The sequence below is a fragment of the Paralichthys olivaceus genome, chromosome 14, assembly GCF_024713975.1.
Source record: "Paralichthys olivaceus isolate ysfri-2021 chromosome 14, ASM2471397v2, whole genome shotgun sequence".
Lineage (NCBI taxonomy): Eukaryota > Metazoa > Chordata > Actinopteri > Pleuronectiformes > Paralichthyidae > Paralichthys > Paralichthys olivaceus.
The window spans coordinates 16,994,028-17,015,864 of record NC_091106.1 but is presented as its reverse complement, the minus strand read 5'-3'; the positions used below and the strand labels follow the sequence as shown (position 1 = coordinate 17,015,864).

The following is a 21,837-nucleotide window of genomic DNA, read 5'->3' as shown; positions in this document are numbered from 1 at the left end:
ATTGATAATGTTGCTGGACAGCCAGGCTCAGAAAACTGAAGCTATTTGCAGGGGAATTACACCAGAGTGTCGTAGCAGGATATGGATTTAAAAAAATAAATAAAAAAACACATTTCAATGCAGGGCTTTCATCGCCTGGTGGACACAGTCTGAATCTGACTCAGTGCTTCAGTTTAAATCAAAGCTCGTGTGAATTATCTTAACTAAACAGACATTTCTGACAGGTAATAGACAGAAGTATTTCATGAATATATTTCCGCTTTAAATCAAGGCACAAACTCCCAAGTGCTTCTGCCTCTCATGCTAATATTTCTGTTTGTATCCCACTGTCTCCTTGTTGAACCGCAGCTACTTGCCTCTACTTGATGTCCAATCTAAATAAAAAAGATTGTAATATAATAAAGGACCCATAGTCCCTACTTATACAGTACTTATTGAGTGGAACATTGAGATTTATGTAACTCCTCTCGATGACAGAGAAAGAGAGAAAAGGAGAGGAAGAGGGAAAGACAGTTTCTCTATGATTGTGAGGAGGGGGGAGTTTAAGGTTACCAACTAATTTCTTATCCTGCCGACAACATCACATCCGGTCTCCTCTGTGTTTTTGAACCTAGAACAGTACAATCTGTTATACTGTAGTGATCATCAGCTCTTCCTCGACCAATGATTACCAGTAATTACCTGTTTTTCTCTCCCTCCATCAATCCCTCCTCCCGCTCTCTCTCGTCCCCTTTCTCCCTTGAGCTATTACCCTAACTGGCTGTTGTGGAGCAAAGAGGAGGTGTGTGGAGAACAAGGCAGGCTTTTATGGACTCCCCACCAGCGCCACTCCACACCGCTCCATTTTGAAATTATCGGGTCCCCTTGCTTTTGAAGTCTCTGTAAGCGCACCCTCCTATTTACGAGATGGCTATGTACTTAAAGGTCACAGATTGATCAAGAGGTCCTAAAGATGGCCTTTTCACTGAAAGCACCGCAATACTGAGGCTTTCACAGGCCACATCTGTGGGAAAAAAAGAGGAAAATAAAATGTATCACTCCCCCAAAGTCAGGCATATTCAGACTGTAATGCACAATTCAATTTACCCTGGAAAATGCCACAATTGAGTATGGAATTCACAATGAGCTCAGCAATTTATCAGTGCTTTTTTGTCCATTTCTGTTGGCTCAGGCTTAAGCTTATTTTACTTACTGATTACCTACGGGTCATTTCACAAATGTGTCGGACTCTAACTTTGTTTAAACATTAGACCTGCACTCCATTGTTTTGTCCATTTCGGAAAACACATTTGACACATGCACAGAAAGAAGCAGCATCAATATTACGACAGGCTGGAGATAACAATGGTAAACTGACAGTGTATTGAAGTCCAGCAGCACAGTAGATATTCAAGGAGAGGTTACACCATAAGTATGTACACTGTACACTATATTTGTATTATTACTTCACATACTTCATATGTGGGAGGTAAATGTTTTTTCCCCGCATTTCTTGCTTAACAACATCATCAATGTAACAACATTGTTACAACACCACAACAACTTTCTTCATTATAGCAATAACCTTTGCCTTCACAGTGTGGTAAAAGAAATCTTACATTTTATAAGATAATCAAAAATAGCCATGTCTAAAGAAAAAACCTGATTTCCACTGCAGAAATTGTATATTTGTGAGATTGTACTCAGGAGGTGCTCACTAAACTGCATTTGTCTATATTTTTTTCTTTTTTATCTGTAAATGGGATTCTAGGGTTTTTGGTGTTAGGCAAATAATAATGATGCATGATAGGATGAATATTCATTCATTTTCTGATTATAATTTAGGTAATTTAGTTTGTTTTATTGCCATGTATTCTTTATACAGCTGTGAATTCATGCAAGATATCATGGTTTGTTGTTCAGCAAGATGCTAATTTATTACAAATCACATATCAGTCTACTCTGGACCCCAAAACAAACAAACCAGTTTAAATCCAGGACCACTGGCCATGAATTCTCTAGTTTCATTCCAGCTGATACCTCAGAATTTATGTTTGTGCAAATATACTCATGGCTCCAGCATCTCAGCATAAATAAAAAATGAGCCATTGTCAGTTTCATCATATTGTTTAAGTTAAAGTTTCTTTAGACTTGATTGAATCTTTCTGTCATTCTAACAAAGAAATATAATCTATTATATTAATCTCTGTTGTAAAAAAAATCTGGGTATATACTGTTCTCACATTTTGTTTATTCCACATTGTGAGGAACTTAGAAGAGTTATTTTTAAATCCACAGGATGAGTAATAGGACATTATGTGGTTGCACATTATTTCAGTTCAATGAGGATTAAATATGAGGAGCATATTAAACAGTACAGAGTAAGATCGAGAGCACCACAGTCTTGATTCAGTTGTACATTTGTTTAACAAATGAAATCCTCTGAATCAGAGTGTTTGTCTGAGGCTCACTCACTCTATGAACACCCATGTGTCAGCACCAAACAAAGCTGTGCAAAGACCGAGCAAGCTTCGTTCATCACAGGGTCCCGAACTAAACCCACTCTGTTATTATTATTGATAGTCAGTGCCTTCAGCCTGTCTTATTTATCAGCCAACCTGGGATGAATGGGAAACGGCCAGACGGCACACATATACGGTGCCAATTTGACCCTGTGTTTTAAAATATGTACGCTGCGAGCACCAGGCCAGGCAACTTGGCAGCAGCACAGACTTTGAAATTTTATTGATTGCATCGCTCACTGATAATATGATGCATGACACATTTGACAACACTAAGAGAAGAGGGGTCAGAGCACGAGGACTAATGAAACTGTTTTGAGAGGGGGGGAGCAGAGAGATGGATGTTGTTTTCTACAACATTAACCTTGCAAATGGCTACCAGAGAGCAGCGATGCCTCATGCCACACACACACACACAAATATACACACAAATATACACACACACACACACACAGACACACACACACACACACAGACAGACACACACACACACACACACACACACACACACACACACACACACACACACACACACACACACACACACACACACACACACACACACACACACTGTCAACTCTGGCAACTTCCTGATGGTTGGCATTAACACCAACCTAAAAATATCAAACCATTAAAAACACCTGTACTCATGCATGGAGCTAAAATGAAGTAACACATTTCCAAATAAATGAAAATCTTATTAGCATCACAACACAACGCTCGTGGCAAAACACTGGGTGATTTGAAAAGTGTCCCCCCCGCTGTCTGCCACTGGATTTGGATGACAGATGAGCTGAGGACGATGTAAAGGGATTGGTGTGGGGCAGGGGTGGGGTTGGGGTGCGAGGGGAGCGGCTATACGAAGGAACAGACCCTGAGTTAAATCCCTCCAAAATGAGTAATCTTACATAATAATATCCTCATGTGTCTTGATAAGAGCAAACCCCGAACAAGCCGACAGCATCCGTCAGCATGGTCTATGAAAACTCACTAACAACGTTATGGATCGTGAAGGCAGCTATAGCCCTAGCAAATATGCTCTGTGAACCTATAATTTGGCAGCTATATCTTCTTTAACGACACCATTACCAGTGGCTATCACCATAACCGCATCTGCAGCAACAATCCTCACAGAACCCATAATGTGAAAATGGGTTAAGATAGCTCCCGTGGACTCATATTGGAGCGCCGCTGTGCTTTTTACACACACCAACAAGCTACAACCCCACACGACCACAGGCACTAAATGGTCTCTACTGACCACATTAGCTATCTGGTATTGTTTTAACTGGGAAGTAATTAACTGACGTGGTCAATAGGTGGGATGGAGAGCCAGTCTTCGAGGTGTTTATAGCTCCCTGGAGTCACGGTGGGGGTGAGAGGGCACGGCAGAACCCATCTATCCAAACTCAATGACCTGACACATCCTCCACTACAGACTGGACTCATATTAATTATTGAAAAGATAAAAGAGACTTTATTTTTAAAAATTCAGCTGTCACCTATAACCACTACACAATTTGAAAGCTACAGATTTGTGTGATAGACTGCGCCTGTGTGTGCCCTGTGTGTGTTTGAGGGTTCAATGTGCGAATGAGCGAGTGTGTAGGTGTGTGTTAATCTGACGAGCTGAATGTGCTCCCTTTTTATTTTTTAACACGCTGCGCGAAAAGGTGCCGCGGATCAGTAAATGGCTCCCTCCGCTAATCATTTCTGCTGTAGCAAGGGAAAAAAGGGAAGAGATAAATGTTTGAGTGGTGAGGTTGAGGGCGTCTCTTTCAGACCTGCCCCTACTGTCTGTGAATAAAAGCCTGAAAAGGAGCCACAACGACAGGCTAGAAGTGAGTCCAACTGGGCTTTGAAAAACGCTGCCTCTTCTCCGGGCCTTGGCGCTAATGCATCTGACTCAAAGGCTGTAAGCCAGCGAGAGGGAGAGAGCGAGAGAGGGAGAGAGCGAGAGGCGAGAAGAAAGAAAAAGAGAGAGAAAAGGGGGGTAGAGAGACAGGGAGCTGGTGCTACAGAGGACAAAGAGCTCCAAGGTGTGCACTCGGTATTCAGTAATTGGTAAAAGAAGCTTCATTTCTTACAGTGATTTCCTGTCTTTACCGTCTCTGACAATCCTGATGCTTTTAATAGGGGTATGAGAAGGGGCTATTCTGTGCCCCCCCCCCGAATCCCTCTCGAACACCAACCTGTCTGGCTGCTCAATGCTCAGCCTGACCACCCCTCCTGTCTCTCTCACTCCTCTCAAAATGGGAAAAGAAAGAAGAAGAGAAAAAAAACATTAACCATATTCTTTCTTTCATTCTCTCTCTTTGAATACCTCAAACCCCTTTAGCTTTAATCATTTCTGGATCAGACTCAGTCCAAATAAGCCAAGCCATTTTCTGCACTCAATTACTCCCTTAACAGCATCAAAAGGAGAAAGGATTCAGGTATAGTGAGGAAAGAAAGAGGGTGAGAGGGAGAAAATTGTGAAGCATCTTCATCTGCCGAAATGCTTTGAATGCTTCGAAAGGCTTCCTTTTAATGAAAAACCAGTAATAAGAGATGGTTCTGACTATAACAAAATGTTTACTGTCTGTTCGCTGGCTGTGAGCTCTTCACTCTCCCCGGATAAATTGTTGAAGAGAGAGAGGGGGAATAAAGACCTGAAGAAATGGGCCTCCAAATTATTACATTTTCCACCGAATCCTTCTTTCATTACCAAGGAAAATATATCAGAGGCTACTTCACTCCGAAAGGTATTTTAATAATACATTACTTTTCTCATAACTTCTCTTAACCTTTAGATACAATGCATTTTGGATGAATGCAGCTGTCACGGCTTGGTGTTCAGATAATGAGACATCCAACTCTTATTTACTGTTGTCTGCCTGAGCAAGACAAAGTCAGTCCAAACTACAAATATTCCCCGGATGGGCCCAAATGAGGGCACAGCTCCATGCGCTGCTTCTGGATATTTCATGAAATGTATGCAGGAAGTGCGTCTAAATAGGTCGCTCTTTTTCGTAGAGCAGCACTCAATCCATAAGCATGGGCTCCGGGCTTGAAAATGCTGCCCTGTTTTTCCTCATTGTCCAAATTGCCCACATTGTTCTAAACGTCCGCCAGTAGATACAAATCAAGTATGAAATGTGTGAACACCAACAGAGGTCAATAAAGCACGTCTACAGTAATATAATGTGATTGATTTTTCTCTGCAGCTCTTTCCATGCAGGAGTCTGTTGTGTGCACATTGCCAATGATTACACAAAAACTGCTGATGGTTAATCATAATGGCTCAGGGTGAGCACTTTACTTTGGTGCTCCCTCCTTCTCATGCACCGCGCTCATTTCCCCTCTTAGCCAGCTGATGGTCAGTAAGGTCAACATGACACACACGCATCCCAGAACGCCATCCGCTGGGGCGAGAGCGGAAGCCGCTGTTTGGATGCCTCGCCAAGAGCCTCTACTGGCTGCGGTAGTTTCCCTCCACAGTCTCTCATTATATCAGCGGCGCTTCATCGGGTGCCGGGGTCGAACACTGAGCGCAGTGTGGCCGCTTTTCTAGGGTCCTCAAGCGAGAAATAATATCTTTGTCTGCCACTGGAATGCAAACAGTAAACAGAGAAAGTAAACAAGTAGATGTGAACCTCTTGTGTTGCAATCAATACTCAGGTCTAGACCAAAGGAACAATTCCATCAAGTATCAACATATTCTGATTGAAGCTACTTTTTCATGTTCTGAATAGCTGGATCTTCTAACACCTTATTACCTTGTCATCAGAAAACTTCTCATTCTCCTGTTTGATGTGTTACTGTAAACATTTTAATTCATATCTTCAACAGGACCCAGGGAACTGTGAACTTTGTTGCTAACAAATCCCTCAAATTCTTCACCTTATGAAGGCAAATTAAAAAAAAATCACGAAGACCTGCTAATAGATTACTTTTAGCATCATTGTGACCAAAGAGAAGTTTTGCATTTTGGCTGGGAGGGGAAAGGGCCTCTACAAAGCACCTTTTTAAAACATACTCAAAATGATAGCTCTGCTCTTTGCTAAGATGATCATTTACAACACATGGACAAAGCTGCCAGCTACCTAAGGTGTTAATCAAAGCTACATGCCTTTTAATGCATTTAAACACCCACTTTATATTTTCCACTTTTCGTCGGTCCACAACATAATTTCACCGCTCCCTTATTATGCTCTTTACAGAAGAAAATCCAGGCCAAATGAATGCTCACAGAAAAAGAACAGAAGCTTTGACTCTTAATGGGCACGTTAGCTCAGAAAAGTCTCTAATGGACGATGCTAATTATCCCAAGCTTGTAAGGCCACACAAAGGAAGTGGATCAATATGTGACGCGGCGCGCGCTCCGCTCATTCATAGATGTTGGATGATGACATTCGCTCAAAACATGGCACTAGACAAGAGTGCATTGTAGGGGTGGGACGGTGGTGTGTGTGTGTGTGTGGGGGGGGGGGGGGGGCAGCTGGGAGGGCGAGGACCAAGAGTGTTTTGCTCTTTCATTTCCAATGCACGTTGGCTCAAAGAGGACACCTAATGCTTTCATGAAGGCAGACAACAGGCGAGGGGAAGAGCAATGTGTGCTGGTAGATAAAGGAAAACAAGAGAAGCACGGTCTTATCGAATCTGCTTGTGCTGGAAGGTTAACAGGTAGTCTCTGGAGAGGAAAGTGGTGGAGAAACAGTCGAAGAGAAAACTTTGTTAGCGAGGAGTAGGGTTAGAAGCAGAACCATCGTTTTTCATAAAGCTACAGTGTGTTCCCAATTGCTTATGATAAATACAACTTACTTAGAGTGGTCACTGACGGACCACGGAGGATGTCTCTTATTCGGCTTCACACAAATCAGTGAGATGATAAAACACAAGGAAGCAAGGAATAAAACTCTAAATGTAAGTTGTCAAAATGTTGATCATTTTATCAGGACCACTGTGGTCACATTAGTAAGTAAGCAAGTCATCTACTAAGAATGTGTGCCAACACAGTATGTTGCTACATGACAAGGTAAAAGCTTTTTTGATGTATGACTCTGCATGTTTTTGTGTGGTGTCACAGAAGTAAACTGTCTGTGATCTTTGAGATATGCAGATATTACTGATGGTTTGGCCATAACCCAAGTTTTTTCTATCAATGAGGCAGTTTTTGTTTTTTTGTTGATGAACACAGACAGTTTATCACTTTTTAAATCTATGTGAAATCATAATGTACCCATTCCCAAATGCTTAACTCCCTCATTTATGGCCGACCCATACAACCACATGAATGGATCTGCCGTTTGGTATTTGAAATGTCGCCATCTATTAAAGACACTGCAGTTATGTAAAATACTTCTAATTTCAACCAAAGTACATGCAGTTAAACTACAGCAAGATTCTTGCCGATAGGTTTTAGTGTTTAAGAGAATTATTTTTCATTAACCTCAGCTTGACTTGTGCTTTATGTTCTGTGGTCGACCTCAACATAACAAAGCCTATTGGACGATTCTGTGCCATTGTAATGTGTAGTACCGGTTCCAAAGCTGGTTCCTTGGTAGGTGTGGCATGGGCATAAAGCCAAATCAGGCAAGTGAACATTCAAACTAAAACATCTGAACAGGTAACAGGATCCTCTACAACTTTGGGGGTAATTTGGACACAGTGTGACACACTTTCTTCGGTGCAATATCCTGCTCTGGTCCCCTCCTCCTTCCTTCTCCTCCCCTGAGAGACACATTGATCCGCTGTCTGGTGAGCCCTGTGTCTCCAGTATCAGGATCATTCCAGGAGGGATTGGTTTTCCCTTGTTACCTTGTAGTTGGGAGCTCGGTTCCTGCCCCTTCCTAATTCTCCCCGCCTTAACTTCCCAGTGGCATTGGGCATGACCAGCAGACAAGGGTCCCTTTGTCCCCCTGTTTGAAGCAGGAAATGGAGGAGATGGAGCTGGATGGTCTGAAGATGCTTCTCTTCCTCTATCTACAACATGCACCTGTAATATAATAACGCATGTAATACACCACTGTTTATGTTCATCATGAATCCATGTGACATGTTTGATCTCTCAATCTCCCAAAGCCTCACTAGTGTGACTCATCTGTTTGATTAAAACACTACAGCCAATTTATTGTATCTTTACAGCAGCATACAAATATGAGCACAAACACTGCAATCATACCCTCAACAGCATGTGCTGTTCACCAAAATGAGAAATTTAGACTGCTTGTGACATCTGGACATCTCTTTTATCCGGCCCTCATATCCTCTTGCCCTGAAATGATGCAATAGAGCTGCCTCTACAGAAGTTCTCAGCACACAGGCAATTCTTATTTTCCTTTCATTGTCCGTGCTGGACACAAACAAGCAAACAAGGCTTGAGAGCAAATCATTTCATTTCCATATAGATGAAAAGTGTGCAATGAAATAAGTAAGTGTCCATTTGTACAGAAGACACAATGGTTTTCATCTTGATGCTTCAGTACTGTTGGAAATGCTCCATGGATTACCTGAACAAAACACTAGATAGGATGATATTCACTGCATTGTAATTCTAAAAGGCTACTAATACATTTTGCCAGTGTCCGAGCACTTGAGACATAAAAGAGGTTAAAGCAATATGCAAACTGAGATGATAGTTTTATTCACACTAGATGTCATTATACTAGTACCCATGTTCCACCTCCTTTTGGGTCATCCAATGTTGCAATGCTACAAGGACACCTGACACGATACATATGCATCTGCTACAACCTTCTGATTAAAAAAAATTATAAACTAAATTTTATGGCAAGAAGAAACTTCAGCAAGTCCTCCACCGCGAACAAACATATGGGTAGTTTGTCTCTATATACTCATAGTGACGTAAATAAGCCACAGATAGACTTAAAACTCCGTGCTGATGAGTGTTTGATTGGGTTTTGGCAAAAAAAACAACCACACTGGTTTTAGTGGAAGATTGTTGTCTGGGTTAAAACACGTGCTTTGTTAAGGTTAATGGACCTTTGTCATTGTGGTTACAATAAAAAATGTGTGGTCAAGGTCATTGAGTGATCATGGTAATAGTTAAAAGACACCTTCGTTGTTGGTTGGAAACAACAAATGCACAGACGTCTAATGTATTGAAGTCCAATGTTTCATCGACTCATCTATCCACCCCAACCTTGTGATCAATGACATTAAATATGTTAATGAATCCTATATGCCCCACCCCACCCCAACCCCCACTGCACAGCGCTATTTGCCTGTATAACCAAAATGTACGAAATTTTACCAAATTCGCCACTGAACTTGCTCAGGCCCACTGCAACACAACCACCAAGTTTGAAGTAGATAAAATGAACAATAATTGAAATTTCATTAAAATAGTCAGAGATTCCTCACATTATCAGGAGATGTAGTGCAGCGTGAAGCTGGAGAACAGGGATGTCTGACAATAAGCAAGGAGGCAAGCAACGCAACTAAATAAGCACTTAACTAAAAACCTTAGTGTGAATTTGGATGAGGATATTTTCCAAATCCCAAACTGAGTTATCGATGAAAGGACTCTGTAATCTGAAAAAGTTCTGACCAGCGAACCCCACACGGAGCTCTGATAGATGCAATGATCAAGGTTTGTATTTCTTTGATGTGGACAACCCCAGTTCTTTACCAAACCTCTCAGGACCAGTTCTCAGCCTTACACACACCAGCGTCTCTCATCTTGTGATGAAAAAGCTTGTGCGATATCACACAGCTAAACAATATTTCACTCCGAGGTTCCAGGTCCCATTTGAGGAGATCACATCGGCACATGAAAGCATTCTTTTTTCCTTACATCCAACCCTACTCATGTTTGCCTGAAGCACCGATCCTCTGATGGTGGTAAATGAGTTAGAGACAGCCAAAGTCTTGGGTAAATGGAATAGTGAGCTGTTAATGCTGTTCGAGTGGTTGTAACAAAGCACAAGAGAGACATAAAGTGCAGAAATCGAAGAAACACCGTACCTGTCTTAGACATGTTGGATGATTGGAGATAAGCAGACAACACATTAACAAGCTGCTCAAAACTGAAGAAAGCCAACATGTGCTACATCCATTACAACTGAGTCCTGAACTTACTTCAGCTTTAGTATCCAACTGTTGATAACAGTTGTTAGCCAGTTGTCATGATTATTGTGGCGAAGTCTAATTAAGCATCCTGGGATAAATTATGTTAATGTAACCGTTGAATAACTTTTCTCTTCTCATAAGAGGTTAGTTGTTTTTAATCTCGCCCAATTAGCACATTAAACACAAAGTGCTACAGAACCAAGCAGCATTGGAGCAAATGAGCCCACCAATCTAATTGGGAATTAATGAATGCTTTAAAGTGCTAGCAGCCAGCGCAATTGTAATTCAAAACAAGAGAAAATTAATCACAATAATTTCTGGGAGAGAAAGTTAGCATTAACATAATTGAAGCAGAGAGGATAAAAAGGCCACGGCAGCGTTGGGGAGCACCGCTAATCAGCAATCCTCCATGGAGGAAATTGTTTGTTATTCCACTTAATTATCTGTTGTACTTAATCACCTAAAAAACAACTGAAAACAATGTTTTCTCTTTTTTTTTAATCATGGAAGATTAACTGCCCAAGGGTGTTTGTATGATGGGTGGGAGACTTTAATGAAATAGCAGAGAGAAGACGCTGTAAGTTCAGATTTTACTGAGACCAAACACTGTACTGTACGCTCAGTGTTAAAGCTTGAACTTTTCCCATTCCTCTCCCTCAGCTTCACTTCTTTGAGAGTTACGGCCTTTCATCTGGAACAAGAGACACGTTTTTACACCCTGAGCTCGTGAATAAACGGCTTGAAAAATTGCAATTCATTGGCAGCAATACAGTCTGCTGTATATCCTTTGTGTTTTACAGTCCCATTGCAGGTATGATAGTCCTGAACAAGCAGCAACATTTATCCTGGACATGGGCATGATTGTAATGATGCTGGGTGAGAATGTATCTGTTGCTTTCAGAGCATCTGTTGCCAATGCAGGCGCGATGGCATTAGCAGCAAAAAGCCATGGAACATTAACCGCTCCCAACAGAACTTCCAGATGGATTTTGTTCTAATGGCATCATTATACGCTAAATTAAAAGGCGGGTAAATGGAAGTGTAAAAATTTAAATGACTGAGAAAAAAACTCTCTCAAGCTTGAGCTGTCTTTAGTGGAGGCCTCCGACAGAGAGGTTGGGAGCTGAGCCACGCAATGAGTGTTAATCATACGCATATATAAAATAGTAATGAAGGAATGAATAGTACAGTAGGGTGGCAGTACACATTATACTCTGTTATGTTTAACGCACCAGCTGAGACTGAAATGGCTGCTTTGCAGATGATGCGTTCGGCTTACATTTCACTTGTTAACCTGTTAGATGCTCCGAGTGAGTTCTCAAGATAATGTAGGGATTTGATGTGATTATCCTAATCTGCATGTTTTCTTCATACTGGATTTACATGTTCAGTTTTCTGTGTACGTATGTATAATAATATTATCAGCATTCTCCCTCTTTACACTTCTGATTCGGGCAAAATAAGGAAATATTTCATGTTTCTTCTAGACAAAAAAATCCAGTCCTAGCTTTGTAAGATCACCAGGCCAAAGGGAACTTTGTCTCACTCACTATGTCCTGACTCTGCAACAAAGCAGGGAAGCAGCAGTGACAGTGTTGCATAGTCTACAAAAAAACATGAATTCAACATGCAACTGTGAGCACAGACTTTGGGTCACCTGGGGTCCTAACCCTGACTGAGACCTTCTGACCTCTGTCTGGGCCACGGCAGACAATCATGGCCTTAACCTTTACCCTTTGACAAGCTGTTGTGTCGGAAACTATCCACGAGCTCCATGTGCAAGGTCTGGTCCTTTCCTGGATCGATAAAACAAGGAGCGAACTTTTGCAAAGCAAGATCGGTATCATCAAAAGTCATCGCATGACACCAAGCATCGCAGCTCTTATTTTCTCATTTGGAGATTTTATCACACACTAATAAATATTTGTTTTTTAATCCCAAAGACAATCACAGCTAGTAACACCTGATTTATCTGCTTTTCATGTGATCACTACATTTCTTTGTTGCAAATTGCTCTCAGGAAAAGAGCTTCAACAAAAGTAATTGAGGCTATGTTTTACACTGCACAGCATTCTGTATTGCTGTGAGCAGGGTCAGCAGCACTCACTGTTGTGAAGAGGGATGAAAGAGAAGGAGTTTGAGCTGCTACCTTCTGACCCGATAATTAAAAAGGAGAGATCCAACAAAATGCCATTATCAAAACAACTCTCCTAAACCCATTTAACATGACTTATTTCCCAAACACATAACAGCTAATGTAACTGAGCAACCCTCCTGGTAATGATTGCTGCTAATGTTCATATTGTCTGCATTCAGCATATTTTTTTTAATTGTGTGGGTCATTTTTTACTCTCTGCTAACCACTCTGACTGTCATCACTCGATCTTTATATTTCAAAATAGGCACATTTCAATATTCGTCCTTTGTCTGGACTCTGCATCACAACACCACCACCAACATTTATGTGAATTTAACTTTCATGTAAAAGATCATTTTATAAATGATTCTGCCCGTATATCTGCCTCCTGCTCCTCACCACCCTTTTTGAGTGTGTCCCCCACCATGTTTGTCTGCCTTGACAAAAGCTTCATTAGAGAGTCGCTGCCATCTCGGTAATTGGGGCCCATTTATTTCAAAGGTATATTTAATAGTGTCTCTTATTTTTCAGCAGCGTGCAGGGGATTAAAGTAGATCACAATGCCCCCCTTTGTCATGGTTCTATTTTCTTCATTTTAGAGGTGGTCAATTATTAAATTATTTTCACTTCTTTCATCTGCAACATGTACGTGCCCCTTAGTTAATGGTGGCAGTGGGTGTCCATGTGCATGTGCGCAAACCGCAAATGTGTGTGAGCATGCATATGAGTGTATCTGCATGTGATTTAATGCATCTTGAAATGTATAAACTGAAAATATGTTTTTTATTCAAATGTGTATATGCTGTATGAGTAACACCATGCATTGTCCGTATATCTTGTACATTCAATTCTTTGTGTGTGTATCTTGTACATTTAACTGTGTGTGTGTGTGTGTGTGTGTGTGTGTGTGTGTGTGTGTGTGTGTGTGTGTGTGTGTGTGTGTGTGAGAGAGGGCATTTCCATATCTACCATTCGCACTGCAGGAGAGGGGGGTCACGCCAGATACCCCTCAATCCTTCTATTACACAGCCCTAAAACATCAAAAGCCGTGTAAGCAACCAAGGTGGAGAGAGATTACTTTGTCTGTGATTTCTCTGCCTCGGACTCTCATGTCAGCTCTCTCCTTTATGTCAGTAATTGTGGGTGATTATTTTAACTGTGAAAAGGGTAGCAGGTAATAGAGGCTGATTAAATCCAATGGACAGCAGCCCAGACAACCCTTAAGACACAGCCGCGTGATAATAGTGAGAGCCAGCATCACCTACGCACCCTGTCCACTCACCTTATTTTCCGTGACATGAGGCCAGAGCCAATTTAATACATTTATTGTGGTGTTGGTCCCTATATTGACAGCTGTAAACAGTTGTGGTTAAATTGAATTTTGCAGCCCTGCCATGTGTCTCTATTGTAAAGCTTATGTTACAGTGACAAAATGTACTCCAAAATGAAAAGAATGTGTACACACATGTACACACGTACACACGTACACACGTACACACACACACACACGTACACACGTACACACGTACACACACACACACACACACACACACACACACACACACACACACACACAGATGATATACTATCATTTGGCAACCACAGACTGACACAACAGGGATTAGTGTCAGAGCTGAGATCTTTTCTTTCTAAAAAACCTAATATCAAAACTATTACTGCCAAGAAGCATGAACTCCTCATTTTTCATTCCTGAATGAGACACTGTGTAATGTCGACTCCAGGTATCCAGTTAAAAGGCCTGTTAGAACAAGTGCAATACAGTTATAATACGGTGCATATCCAAACAACAGGAATGAACAAGTCCTTCATCACATGGCTTATGATGTGCTAATTTGTTTATTCAGGTACATGAGAAATTACACACTGAAAAATGTGTAATTGTTCATATGACTACTTAAAAAAATTAGTTTGAGAAGATTGAAAAAGACGTAACAAAGAATATGCAATGCTGAAAAAATACTGATGTACTATATATCTTAATGAGTGTGACATGATATGTGTGGGTATTTCAATGTGGATTTTTAAAGATACCTGTTTGTATGTTACACTTACGCCATCCACAAGGTCAGAGACCCCTCCCCAACACTGACCCCTTCATAGACATGCACACACCATCTTTACTCTTTCTACAACTTGGATACTTCCATTTAGCTCTACCTCTTGAACTGCTTTCCGCACCCCTAGTAAAAATGTCCACAAAAGAGCCCGTGTGGGAATACAGCAGGGAAATGTCCAGAACATTCACAGCCAGTAAGCAAACATTTTGATGACGTTTCCAACACGTGACGGACGCAATAGAAAGAATACAAATATCTCAGGATAAAAGAGGCACCATAGAAGATGCTGACGTAGATGTCAACTTGAAAAAAACAACAGGATCATCATCTCTTGCAAAAGTTTTCCACTGTTTGTAACAGAAGAAATCCACTCGTGTTGCCTAAAGTCACTTCCCGGAATGTAGGTGACTTTTTTATTAAAAAAACTCTCCAGAAATTAAATCACCATCTACTGAGTTTGGAGTGAATTCTAAATGTGATCTTTATTGATGAATGGAGCTGGTTGAGCAGGCCACAAGCACAAAGAAGTCGGCTCGTTGGTGGTGGTGTCAAGGCTGATATAAATCACGTCTCCTCCATGTTATTAACTTTTGGAGCTAAAGGGAGGTTAGGAGTGAGGCTGCTACAGGAACATCCCCTACAGAGACCCTTGGTGGATGGGGGACTTTACACCCAAGTAAACAACTCTCCCTGCCCAGAGGGCAGCACCAACAACAACCCATCCATTACAGAGAGTAGAGAAAGAAAGAGGGTGGGAAACAAGGAAAGGAAAGGAACAACAAACATTTATTTACCGTCACTGTTGTCACTTTTTCAGTCTTTTTTTTTTCATGATTTACGATTGGCTCGGAAAAGCTTGAGGTGAATTGATTGAGTCAGGTGAATTTAAGAAAGAGGAACTGGTCGTAGTATGGAAGCAGCTCAGAAGCTGCTTTTTAAAAGAACTGGAATATATTAGCATAATAGATTCAACTTTGAATACATTACATGGCAATATGAGGAAATTGTCAAAAGCTTGTACCACTAGGATACAGAGAACAAAATTGAAATTCATGTTAATATCACAGGTATTTCCTTAACAGTAAAGACTTCATCAAATACACCAACTTAACATTAATATCAATGCTTTTACAAGAACCTCTAACCACAGCTATCATTACAGAGGGGAAAACCTCAGAAACAAAACCCCAAACGAATTCTTCAATCAAACACAAGTCTGCCCATTCATGGCGGAGAAGCACCTGTCATGTCCCAGGCTCTTGTGGCTTATGAATTATGTCTGGGCTCCTGTGGGTTGTGCGATAATGGGAGTGTGATTATTTTAACTACAGCAGTCCACCGACCACCTCACCTGGGAAGAATAAACTCACATTCCAGAAATGTCTGCAGATGTGCCACAACTTCTCTGAATAGCTTGAAAACCAGTGTGATATTACATGACACCAATATTCACTGGTCTTTAAAAGTATTTATTCTCTGGCGAGAATGAGAAGAAGGAGGTAAAATTCTATAAAACCACAAGCACACCTACATTCATTAATTTACATAACATTTAACTTCAGTAGTTTCTTTATTTAATGAAAAGACAGGTTGGTAATGTCTGTGGCAAGTGTGAATGAACAAATACAGTCATATTGTGTCTGGAGGTACGGAGTGTGCCTAGGATAGAAAGTACAAGGTGTAAGTATAAGGTAACATCTTCCAGCTTGTTATGAGCTCACCTGGATAAAGTGACCTGACACAGGATGTATTTTCTTTGCATTCAAAATGCCAAAGTAACATTTATTCATCGCGGATTTGAAAAGTGTGATTCAGAGTTTGAGGAGCTATGCTAGAGGAATGACTCAACTAATAGTAATGTCAATCCACCACTTTGGATGAAACTTAAATGTGCAAATGGTTATTAAATCATATGTAGATGTTCATGATCCCCAGATGATGAATCCTATACTGACTGATGGATAGCAGCATACAAGGCCTACAGGATGAACTGCAGTAGTTTGCATCATCCTTCATGTCTCCTTCTGTCGCCAACATCACAGTTTGTACAATACTTTAGTTTATGAACAAAACATCAGCCAAGTGCGACTTTCCTTTCAGACTCAGCTCTACTTAGTTTTAATTGCTAATCAACAAATGTTTGCATGCTAACATGCTAAACTAAGATGATACACATGGTACACATTATACCTGCTTAGCATTAGCATCTCAGCAATGTCCCTGTGCATGACAATTAGCAAATAGCTCAAACCAAAGCATTTGTTTCATTTGTGTCTAGAAACAGGTGGCGTTATTAAACAATCATAAAATGGAAACATTTATTTTACTACAATCGGTAGAGCTACAACTGGGGTATTTGGGGTACTTTATAACTTTTAGTGACCCAACAAGGGCATAATACGTGTATGATAAAAGTTATGACTCTTTAGGATTACTTTTATTTCTTCTTTTCATTTTTGTGGACTGAAGACAATTGACCAATGTGCCAAAGTTGCAGTGAGAATTGGAAAAGTAAAGGTAGAATGGCATCGGTGGAGAGGAGGAATGAAAAAAAGAGGTACAGCAAGTGATTATTGAGAAGACAAAGACCCCGCTGTCTCGGGCCTGACAGCACCCTCTACATCAGGTGCCCCCCGTCCCCCCCTCCACCCATCCCCGAGCTCGCCATCCAATTCCATCCAGACGAGGGAATTTCCTCCTCCTCCCCACCACCACCCACCCATCATCCATTTATCCCTCCATTCATCTCTCTTTTCCCCAACAAATGGAAATAATAACACACAACAACACAACAACCAACAGTTCGCTGTCCCTCCTCTTTGCTGCCTCACATTCAAATCTCAGCTCCTCAGCATGACGGGTCTTTTGATCAGACCTCTCAGGTCGGTCCCGATGGGGGAAAGAGATACGTCTGAATCACGCAAAGAATGTAACTGGCAGGTTCTGGTGTGGTCTAGCCATTCTGTCTGCCAGCGCATTCCGCACAGTGCAGGCCAACAGTCGAGACGCCTGCGTTAACGCAAGTATTCGGTGTCACAGACAAAGCTGGTTTTGCATTACATTAGATTATTCAGACACTTTGAGACAACCGGCCAACTCACAATAGAATTACAGATGAAGCGCTTGCTTATAGAGGTTTACATTCTTAAGATAAGCAAGGACAGGAGTTGTTGACTGTGTGCCTAAACATTGTCTGGGTTGCTTCCAAGGGACATGAACTAGATGGCTGACTTCTCTTACCTGTGGATTTCCCCATGTCTTCAATCACACCGAGGCCTGTTGTTACTGAATAAGGTGTTTGTGAAGCTTGACTCACCTGAGAGGTTTTTTTGACTCTTAACCATGTCTAAAAGGTGAAAGCAGAAAATCTTTCAGTAGCAGTAGTTAACTAATGACACAGAAGTTCTTCAGAGAGAAACATCTGCTTCTTCATCATTAAGCTTGAGTTGAGATAGATGTTTGCACACTACAAAGTCAGATTTCTTCTATTGGGTCTGTTGAGACAGTTTGCGCAGACGGATACAATTTCGTAATATGGTGGCACAGCTTTTAGGGAACATCCCTCATTCTTGTTGTAAAGCATTTCCCACAAATTAGCTGTGCCTGGTACAAATGGTGTAGTTTAATTTTGCTTGTTTTTATACTACTGTGTTAATCTGCTACTTAAAAGATAACAATGGTAAAAATCCATATTTTCTATTGTCAACCAAACCCCAAAACATTCATTGAACATTTGTTTCTACAAATGCAATCTTTAAAAACTTGGTCATGAATATATTGTTTGATTTTTGAACTCATAAAAAATGTTTATTAAGAATAATTGTGCTATTTAAGAAAACAAGCCCATAAATAGCTGGATAGTATCATTAGCTCCACCAAGGAGGGTATGTTTTCCCAGGGGAATAATTCATGAATCTTGAAGAAGAAAATCACATTTAGGGAACTGATATCTATAAGTGTGCGAAATTTGGTGCAGCTTGATTGAAAGGGACTGTCGGGCCTTCGTGGAAGTATGTGTTCTACTGAGTGCTCTTCTAGTTTTTATGCAAACTTCACTCAAATAGGAGACAATAATGTGTTGTTGGCTGCAGATTTGGAGCATTTCTGAGTATGTGCAGCAGCAGGATGGCGTTTAAAGTGTCAACAACTTGGATGTAGGTGAGTGTAGGTGTTTCACTCAGAGGAATAAGCTCGTCTTTTTATGGAATCTGTTCACAATGAATGCCAAATCATCCTTAAATAATTATCTTAGTAATTGCAGAGAATACTCCAGTGTATTGCACCCCAGCCACAGGCAATAAAGAGGTTAAATAAGAAAGTAAATTTGAATTTCTTTCCCTGCCAGGAGATCGGGACCCTCAAGGCGTAGACATCGGACACACTTTTTGACCCGCTGAGCTATGTGCCCTGCAGCGTGCAACACAAAGGGAACAACACAGGTGATTCTACACATGCTCCTGCCCTGCTTTTTCAACACTTGTGACATCAACCTTTGGCACTCTGACAACCCAGTCCAGGTTTCAATTTACAGAGCGACAGAGAGCATGCAAGCACTCTTTTTTTTTTTTACATTTCTTTAAAGAGTCTCTCTTCCCCAAACCTTGATTGTATTTATGTCACCAACTGTCGCTGTTGCAGTCGTGCAATGTGAAGGCCTTCGTATGACAGAAAGATGTTTTACAATTCAAGGGGATTTTCAATGGCGGTGTCACTTTCTTCTTCTCTGAATTTAGTTTCAATTGTACCGATGGACAAAACAATGGTCTCTAGAGATGTGGTGATAAGAGGTCGGGACCTGAAACTGAACCCGCATGCTTAGAGTTACAGGTGTAATCGCTCACATTCACATTTTTTCATCCACCACACCCTAACAAATTTATCTTTAATGACTTCAGTGTCTTTTAATAGCTCTTTTCCTATGAGCTAGTATGAGTGAGTCTAAGAAAGAAAGAAAGAAAGAAAGAAAGAAATCATCATGAGATCATCACAGACAGTTGCTCAACTGACAACTTAACTGGCATTGAGTAATGACACATACTTTGTATGTGCCGGGGATGTGTCATCACCTGTATGTTTGCCATTCAATCCGCACAGACTTTTCCTTGTTAATTTACACAATAGCTGAACATGAGCATGCATGGGGCCGCAGTTTTACCCGGAGCCAACAGTGCTGAGTTACAAGTGAACCCAGGATAGAAAGGTAAAGCCACACCACGAGGCTCTGAAAGTTCAAGGAAGGAAACGTGTTCATGTGTGCATGTGTGTTAACTCTGTGTCATTATAATTTCTCAGTTGTGTTGTGCGACATCAAAGTGCACAATCGGTGCAGCACAAGAGAAATTATCAGGTAATGTTACAGAACAGGCAGAGACGTCACATTGCAGTGACCAGAAATGTGCATCATTTATCCACTGAACTTTATCATTATAATGTCATCCTGTGTGATATATAACCACATTATACTGCATGATATGGACCCTGAGTCTCTTTCCAGCCTTTTGTCAGATTTTGGGAAAGACACCGTCTTAATTGAATCCTGTTTTGGGAATTCCCAGAGTGTTTACGGCTATCATTACCGTCTGGGCTGCGTTGTGTGATGAGCTACCTGATGCAACCAGACAAACAGTATGCCTGCACTGACAGCATTAAGCAAACTGAATGAGACACACGCATGGGTGGGCTTTACATGAACTCGCAAACAAATTGAACTACACGCACACACACACACACACACACACACACACACACACACACACACACACACACACACACACACACACACACACACACACACACACACACACACACACACACACACACACACCTGCTCCGCAATGCATGAAACGCACCGAAAACCCTTCACACAAACATCTGTTTTCAGCTAAAGTCCCCATTAGATGTGTAATGTGCTGTTTGGTGACACGCACCCTTTGGCTTAATCACCAGATTTGCAAAGTTATGACCTCAATCACCGTTTCCAACTTTAAAATAGCACTGCCTTCAGCCCGACTTGGCTAACAGGAAACCATTAAAGCACCAGCAATTACCATTCCCATCCATCCACACAGTCCCTATTTTATTTTAATCTGTTTAAGTGCATTTTCTACGCAAGGTTAAAATATGAATCCCCGCCGCCCCCTCCTCTCCTCGACGGAGAAGGGTTTTTCTGGCTTACTTGAGAGCACAATTTACGACTGATTTAATTTAGCCTCCGCAAACATTTCTAATGACATTAGGCCCAGTGCATATACTGACTGCCTCTCCCTCTTATTCCATTAACTCCTAAATCAGGTTTAAAGACCATACTGATGCTGGATGCTATTATGGGTGATTATCAAAACAACAGACAATGGGGCAAAGTGTTTACTAACTGGTTTAGCCATAATTTTGTGTAACTAGGACAGATGGGAACATTACAAATTACAAATCAATCTGTTCAATAATGAAGGACCTCACAATGTGCTCAGTCGGTCACGTCTATTGTAACATGAAGCAAAACAACATCTACAGTTTGTACTGACGCATTATAACCCGAATCTTTAATGATGACAAAAAACATGTCATAAAAACAGAGCTTGCTTTGACTTTGTGCAGATAAGAACAAAAATAACATCCTTCATAGTGTCATCAAACTGATCGCAAAACAAGCTAAACGCAGGACCTCTCTCAGCTGTTATCCATTCATGAATAAACCGTGAAGTGCTCTCTTCTCTCAGATCACGCCCATTCAGCTTGTTTGACAAGGATTAATGACGGCCGTCCATCTGCATACATGCTTACAGCTGTCTCCCGGCCTCATCCAGGTAATGATTGTGTTATTAACCCTGAACCCTTTTTCAAATTGTTATTAACTGCTGAGGGAGAGAATGGGACTCAAACTGTCTCCGCTCACCTGTCACCAGAGCACCGCTGAGGACGCTCTGATCTCGCTTCACTATCAGTCACTGTCAAAGACAGAGCTATAGCACACACTGACCACAAAATCATGATGGAGCCGTTTTACTGAACCTTGTTGGTGCAAAAAATATTTTAAAGTTTTTTGTTTTTT

At 41.1% G+C, this 21,837-nt stretch overlaps 1 long non-coding RNA gene across 1 annotated transcript in view; it reads right to left on the bottom strand.

The window, feature by feature from the left end:
- Positions 1–7,358: 7,358 nt before the first annotated feature.
- Positions 7,359–21,837, bottom strand: part of LOC138413663 (uncharacterized) — a 64,984-nt gene continuing 50,505 nt past the window's right edge. Inside the window, exon 4 of the long non-coding RNA XR_011246076.1 lies at positions 7,359–8,478. This is a non-coding gene — a long non-coding RNA (uncharacterized lncRNA). The remainder of the gene's footprint in view (positions 8,479–21,837) is intronic.